This window comes from Branchiostoma belcheri, unplaced genomic scaffold, assembly GCF_001625305.1.
Source record: "Branchiostoma belcheri isolate BF01 breed outbred unplaced genomic scaffold, Haploidv18h27 scaffold130, whole genome shotgun sequence".
Classification (NCBI taxonomy): domain Eukaryota; kingdom Metazoa; phylum Chordata; class Leptocardii; order Amphioxiformes; family Branchiostomatidae; genus Branchiostoma; species Branchiostoma belcheri.
The window spans coordinates 231,695-239,434 of record NW_017802714.1 but is presented as its reverse complement, the minus strand read 5'-3'; the positions used below and the strand labels follow the sequence as shown (position 1 = coordinate 239,434).

Sequence of the window (7,740 nt, the reverse complement as noted above, 5' to 3'; positions counted from 1 at the left end):
CTTAAGTTTTCAAGTGATGTCTGGTTTAACCCTACCGTAGGTACCGGGTCGTTTTTTGGACGAGGTCGGGGGGACCGGGGGGGGTCTCTTTGACCCCCCCCCTAAGAACTCGCGAACGGTATGTCGTATGACCACCAAATTTTCAGAGAATGGTGTACTAGTGAAAATTTATCATATCTACAATTTTTTATGTCGTTATGATGTAATATGACGTCATTATGACGTCATTAATGTGATTTTATTGGCCAAAACCGTACACTACCAAAAATGATTTTTCTTGTTTTTCTTGTTTTTCTTAATTCGTGGACAAATTTTCTTATATGAAGAAATTTCAAGACAAATAAAGAACAAATAAGAAAAGAGCAAGAGATAGTTCAAAGATTTTTTTCTTGTACATTTTCACTACAAGAAACATTTTCTTATTTTTCTTAAATGAAGAAATAATTTCTAGAAAAGTCTTTCTCTGCTTAGAATGTTCTAGAAAATTAAGCTAAATAATCTTGATTTTCTTGTCTGAAGAATTATTTTCTTGCGATGGTTAGAAAATACAAGAATTTTTCCTTTCCCTTTCTTGTATTTCTGATAGTAAGAAAAACAAGAAATCAAGAAATAAAAAAACAAGTAATGACTAGAATAACTTTCTTGAATTTTCTTGTTTTTCATATCAAAAAACTTTGAGAAAGGAACTTCTTGTTTTTCTTGGGATGTTTTAGAAAAAACAAGAATTTTGTTCTTGACTTTCTTGACATATGTAGCTTAGAAGAAAGTGTTTATTGACAGTAAGAATTTTGGTCTTGAACTGAGAACCAAAGTCTCAAAGATTATAGCGGTATATATATTAAGAATTTCTGTCTTGTGGAAAAAGATATGCATTCTTGTTGTAAGAACATGAAACTTAAATAGAAGAAAGGCTTTCTTAACAATAATAATATAATAATTGATAATTAATATCACTCTTAAAGTTAGAAAAGGAATCTTGGTGTAAGAATCTATATTTGGGGCATTAAGATTTTGTTCTTGTTTTTTGTAATTTAGGAAGTTCTAAATTAGTTCAAGAAAATGATTCTTGTTTTTCTTGGTCAGGTTATGTTCAAGAAAATACAAGAATCTGTGTCTTTGCTTTCTTTTTAGACAAAAAAATTGTTGAATTAAAAATCAAATTTAAAACCTAAAAGCAAAGAATACTTAACGTTCTTTAACGTTTCTGTTTTCCTTATCGAGAAAGTTAAAGAAAGATGAGTTTTTTTCCCTGGTAATGTTCAAGATATTAAATGTAAGAATTTTTTTCTTAACATTCTAGCCATAACTGTCATGTGATCTCTTGTGAGCTCCTGATTGGTTAATTCAAATCCTAGAATGCAGTTAGGGATTTTTGAACAGAAGCTGGGGTGAAGTCAGATGTGGGGGCTGAGTGCTCTGTGCTGGTTACTTCTTTTTAGTCAGATATTGACTCCTGTCGTCGGATTTGAAGTCAAAATCAAGGTAAAAAGGAACTTGTGTGCATGTGAAGCAATGGTGATCGTGTCAGCTTGCAGAAGAAACCAACTTTGCAACAGAAAAAGGATGGAACCAAACTCATATAAGGTAAGTGCGCCCCCCCTCCCCACCAAGAAGAAAATCTGTTGACATTGTTTTTAAACTTCATAGCTTATTTGCTACAATTTCTATTGGGGTTGATTTCTAAATTGTATCTCTGGTATATTATAGAGTACAGTGTTTTACTGCATTATAATTATATTATTTTCAATTGTTAACTTGAAGTAATTCAATCCTATTTTAGCATCCTCTTTTGACTTTGTTGTCTTCAGCCCCTGCATGCAATGCAAACTAAGACGGTCTTTCCTGTTTTTTTTCAGGTTTCCAAAGACTGTGACTGTGCCAATGCTATAATGCCAAAGCTGCAGGGTTTGCTGAATGTTTTGGAATGTGATATGATCTGTATTCTAATAATGGCTTGTTAGTTACATCGTATGATATTTTTAAGTTTACTGTAAAACTTGTTTCCATTCAAAGAATGTTAGATTATAGTAACATGTACATAATGAATGTGGTAATGAATATTCCTATACGCTATAATGCCAAGTGTCAAGAGGCCTGTCAAATAATTGTTATAGGATTTTAATTGTTGCAATATCATTCTCTGTAACTTTTGTATATTATTTCTTTTCTTGTGGACAAAATAGTTTTATTGCTACAAGAACATTGAGCTCTAAGTTCAAGAAATCTTTTCTTATGTGCAGAATGTTTTTCTTATTATAAGAACTGTTATCTAGCTCTTAGCTCAACAAATGTTTTCTTGTATACAGAATAATTTTCTTGCTACAGGAATAATTAGCTCTTAGTTCAAGAAATATTTTCTCATGTGCAGAATGGTTTTCTTACTATAAGAACTGTTAGCTCTTAGTTCAAGAAATGTTTTCTTGTATACAGAATGATTTTCTTGCTACAAGAATAATTAGCTCTTAGTTCAAGAAATCTTTTCTCATGTGCAGAATGGTTTTCTTACTATAAGAACAGTTAGCTCTTAGTTCAAGAAATATTTTCTTGTATACAGAATGATTTTCTTGCTACAAGAATAATTAGCTCTTCGTTCAAGAAATCTTTTCTTATGTGCAGAATGTTTTTCTAATTATAAGAACTGTTAGCTAAGCTCTTAGTTCAAGAAATGTTTTCTTGTATACAGAATGATTTTCTTGCTACAAGAATAATTAGCTCTTAGTTCAAGAAATCCTTTCTTGTGTACAGAATGGTTTTCTTATAAGAACAGTTAGCTCTTAGTTCAAGAAATATTTTCTTGTGGGCAGAATGGTTTTCTTGCTATAAGAACAAATAGCTATTAGTTCAAGAAATATTTTCTTATATACAGAATAGTTTTCTTATTACAAGAACAGTTAACTCTTAGTTCAAGAAATATTTTCTTATATACAGAATAGTTTTCTTATTACAAGAACAGTTAGCTCTTAGTTCAAGAAATATTTTCTTGTGGGCAGAATGGTTTTCTTGCTATAAGAACAAATAGCTCTTAGTTCAAGAAATATTTTCTTGTGTAACAGTTAGCTCTTAATTCAAGAAATATTTTCGTGCAAACAAGATAGAGATTCTTCGTGTAAGAACCCGTAATTCTTATAATGAGAAGAATATTATGGGTTTATTAGCTGTAAGAAAAAATCTGAGAATAAGAACAACGTGGCGCGAGTTTCTTGAATTTTCTGGAAACGGGGATTCTTGTTCAAAGAATAAGGTTCTTGCTGACAGTAAAAAGTTCTTTGCACAAGAAAAAAATTCTTCTTTTAGTGCAATGCAAGAACATAAATCTTAATCTTTTTCTAGGTATCACAAGAATTTTGGTCTTGACAGAAGAAATATATTCTGGGTGTGAGATGAAGATTTCTAGCAGATAAGAATGTAGTGTTCTTGGGATAAGAACGAAAATCTTGAAAGAACAAAATAACTCCCAGATTTATAGAATTTTAGGCTTGTATTGAGAACTGCAGTCTTTGTATAAGAACAATTGTCTGCATCACGAACATGTATAGAAATAATCTTACTGTAAGAATAAGATTCTAGAAGTAACCAACAATAACTTATATAGAAACGTATAAGAAAAATATTCTTACTGCAAGAAAAAGTCTATCAAGAAAAAATTACTTAATTCGTGGACAAAATTTCGTTCTTGAATACAGAAAAATTTGCTTCAGGGAAGAAATATTTTCTGACTGTAAGAAAAAACAAGAATGCTAGAAATGTCATTTTTGGTAGTGTATAAATAGGTTTTTCTCTGAAAACTAAATGGTTTTCAACATAACTGTACCAAAAGTGTTTATGACAGAATATTATGGTGTACTAAGTCTTATGTTGCCCATAGCAACACCGGTGACGTCATAAAATGACGTCATGCATATTTAAGATATCCGCCATCTTGGATCATCAATCTTGAATTTTCAAAAATAGTTTTTTTTTCATGATAAAGCCTAAAATACATCGTAAACATACTAAAGACCTTCATTTAAACCTTTTTTTGAAAAAGAAATGGAAGTATTGATGACATTTTAATGAAAATAACCTGTATATACCTGTTCTAATGATATGGTCCGCCATCTTGGATTTTGACCAATGACGTCATCAAATTAGCATAAATTATGCATATTTAATGATAAAATTTACATAAAATTATATGGGATGTTATTAATATTAGAAACCATGAGTTTGTTTGTTTGTTTTGTTTGAGCCTTTATTTCAACTCGATCTGTAACAGTGTTACATGCTCTAATCGGCCGCTATTTCGGCCGCTTTTCATAGAGGTCGAGCGTGGAGGAGTGTCAGGGGTCATATTAAACATAAATACTACTTGCTCACAAATGAAAACAAAGTAATAAATTTTATACATAAGGTAACTCACACAAAGTAAATAAATAAACAAAATGGCAATAACTAATAAATAACTCATAACTCGTTGTGTCCAAAGTCGTCCAGTCAGTTACGATACTAGCAGTCTTTGAAAGGTTCTAAGAGTAGGTGCTGCTCTAACATGCTGAGGAAGAGCGTTCCATACAAGAGAGCCAGAGTAGGCTAGGGATCTCCGGTATATTTCTCTTAATGGCATCGGTACCGCAAGGAGATCAGTCGCGCTTTGTCTGGTGCTTCTGGTCGCTCTATCCCTACAGTATGTGAAAATCCGGCGCATGTACGGCGGTAGTTGGTTGTTCAGGGCCTTATGCAGTAGGAGGGCTTTGTGATGTTTGTGGATTGACCTTACGTCCATCCAGCCCAGACGTCGGTGGACTTCGGCTGATGGAGTTAGATACGTTAGATGAGTAGCTTGACATAAAACCCATAAAATTCTATTGTTGAAACAAAAAGTACTAAATTTAGCAAAAAATGCCTGTCAGAAACCCGTTGCCATGGCAACACAAAAAATTATTATCTTATTCCAATGATAGAGAAATGTTGCCAACAATATTCTAGAAAAAGTCACCAAGTTTGGCCGTTCTGCGGCTAGTCGTTCAGACGCTAGGTGACATCAAAGTTGCCGCGGGTACTTTTAGCCCCCCCCCCCCCCGGTCTAGGTAGGGTTAAATAGAACAAGGGCATCTTTAAAACATTGTTTAACCACGTAAGCACGAACGCCAGGCGCTACATTTCAAATTCAGACCATGTGCACAGGACACGCTACTCATGGCCGTCTCCTTTGTTTACATTTGTGGTACCTGTCACCTGGCGTAAAGAATGACTGAAATGCAAATATTAGTCAGAGCAGTATCCACAACAAAGAGAACACTACAGGAAAAGCCGAGAATGTTTAGTACTTTATATACAGTACCTGGCTTTACAATGTTTTTAATAAAAGTCAAGTCCTGTTAAAGTCCAGAATAAAATACTTACATTTATTTACCGCCATGTTAAATTAAAGTGCTGTTTATAATGTAAACATTACCAAACGTACCTTAGGCTAACTGCCATAAGTGGATACAGCTTTCCGTGTAGTGGAAAAAAAGTGTTAGACATCGTTAAAGCACGAACCCCACAGTGCTATATTTAGAACATGAGTGGTAGGTGAGGTGGGGGAGTACTCTACAAGCACATGTACAGGTTTAGACTTTGTCTTGTTTAGGTTTAGACTTTGGCTTATTTTTGAAGTGCAAGAGGCGTATCTTTTTTGTACTGGTATCTATTTTTCACCAGCCTGGCTAACTTGATACAGCCTTGTAGCCACCAAACGATCTGCTTGGAGGCAGGTGGCGAAGGAATAACTTCCTGTGTGAAGTGTTTATCTTTTAAGACTTCCTTAAGTTAAATCTTCCCTATCGTCAACACGCCGCGTGACGCGGTTTGACTGGGTAAACCTGAAGTCGTGACTCGGTGGTGTCGGTGAACCGTGTCTTATGAACTCTCAGTGACACCTGCAGACGGGATTTCCTGGTGTGGACAGGCGTGTGGCAGGTGAGTGTCTGATTCCTCAGTCTCAAGTCGCTTTAGCCGAATGAAACGTACACAATAATTCAGAGGTGTGTTTAAAACTCACTGGTGTAACCGCCATTGGGCCTAACACACCACCTTCTGTATCTGTGCAGCAGCAAATACCGCCCTTCGGCATAACCAGCTTCTAGAATTCTGTATCTGTATCTGTGTAGCAGGTATAACCGTTCTTTGGCGTAACACACCAGCTTCTGTATCTGTGTAGTAGGTATAACCGTTCTTCGGCATAACACCAGATTCTGTATCTGTATCTGTGTAGCAGGTATAACCGTTCTTCGGCGTAACACGCCAGCTTCTGTATCTGTATCTGTGTAGCAGGTACATGTATAACCACCCTTCGGCGTAATACACCATTTTCTTTGCCTAGATAACCGCCCTTCAGTAACACATTGTTATATGTGAGTATGTTGTAGTAACCTATCACCCTTCAGTAACACATTGTTATATGTGAGTATGTGACAGTAACCTATCACCCTTCAGTAACACATTGTTATTTCAGTAACACATTGTTATACGCTGATGTATGTTGTAGTAACCTATCACCCTTCAGTAACACATTGTTATATGTGAGTATGTGACAGTAACCTATCACCCTTCAGTAACACATTGTTATACGCTGATGTATGTTGTAGTAACCTATCACCCTTCAGTAACACATTGTTATACGCTGATGTATGTTGTAGTAACCTATCACCCTTCAGTAACACATTGTTATACGCTGATCGATGTGAGTATGTGGTAGTAACCTATCACCCTTCAGTAACACATTGTTATACGCTGATGTGAGTATGTGGTAGTAACCTATCACCCTTCAGTAACACATTGTTATATGTGAGTATGTGGTAGTAACCTATCACACCTTACTTTCGCACGTCCAGCTCCAGGTGTTGCTATCTCACGAGAACGCCTCTCCTGTACTTGGTACGTCAGCTGCTCTTAAGATGAACGTCAACTTGACCTTGCCTGTTGTTCTGTTTTCTCCTGTTCTGCCTGAACACCTTCCGTTCGACAAACAGCGGTGAGTACAAGTAATTCTCGGTAATACTCTGTCATGCAAATTCAATCCCAAAGGCCAACTTCCTAACGTATACTCACAGGTAGTGAACATGGAATAAAATTTAGTGTAAGATACTGTTATATCTAACCAAGTGGTTTCAAAAAGATGATCTAACATTGTTATAAGGTTTGAATTTTTTCTTTAAGTCAATGAAAGATTAATGTCCCGCGTCTTGAGTAATGTTTGGATTTTGCGATTAGCAAGTTCCGGATGTAAACATCATCGCACCTTTGAACTGCGAGGCCATATATGGAGCGTAACGGATGTGACGTCAGACCACTGCGAGTGGGACATCAGAACTTTTCCAAACAAGATAATCTTGGTGAGCGTCTGAATTGATTCAGACTTTTGAATGATTTGAACCGTTACTGTTTTTCTTCTTTGTCACAGGAATGTATTTAAAGCTCACATTTCAATATACAAAACGTAGATCTGATAAACGTCTTAGATTTTGATTGATAATATCAGCTCATTTGTCCGAAAGTGTAAACTGTATTGCCAATATCATTGTCCATATTTCAGATTAATTTCGACATCTCCGGCTTCCGGCGAGGTTCGGACAACTGCACAGCCGACGTTCTGACGTTTCACGACGGAAACTCTCCTGGCAGCAGAACTATCGACACGTTCTGTGGAGACCAGACACGTGAGTGTGTGTATGCATGTTTGTGTGTGTTGTGTTTGTGTGCGTGCTACGAGTGTGTGTT

General features: G+C 35.7%; 1 long non-coding RNA gene across 1 annotated transcript; it reads left to right on the top strand.

Annotated features, from left to right (window-relative positions):
* Positions 1–5,849: 5,849 nt before the first annotated feature.
* On the top strand, positions 5,850–7,714 carry LOC109464035. The gene is made up of 4 exons (XR_002139859.1): positions 5,850–5,940; positions 6,855–6,994; positions 7,234–7,355; positions 7,556–7,714. It is a non-coding gene; the product is annotated as an uncharacterized LOC109464035 (long non-coding RNA).
* Positions 7,715–7,740: the final 26 nt, after the last annotated feature.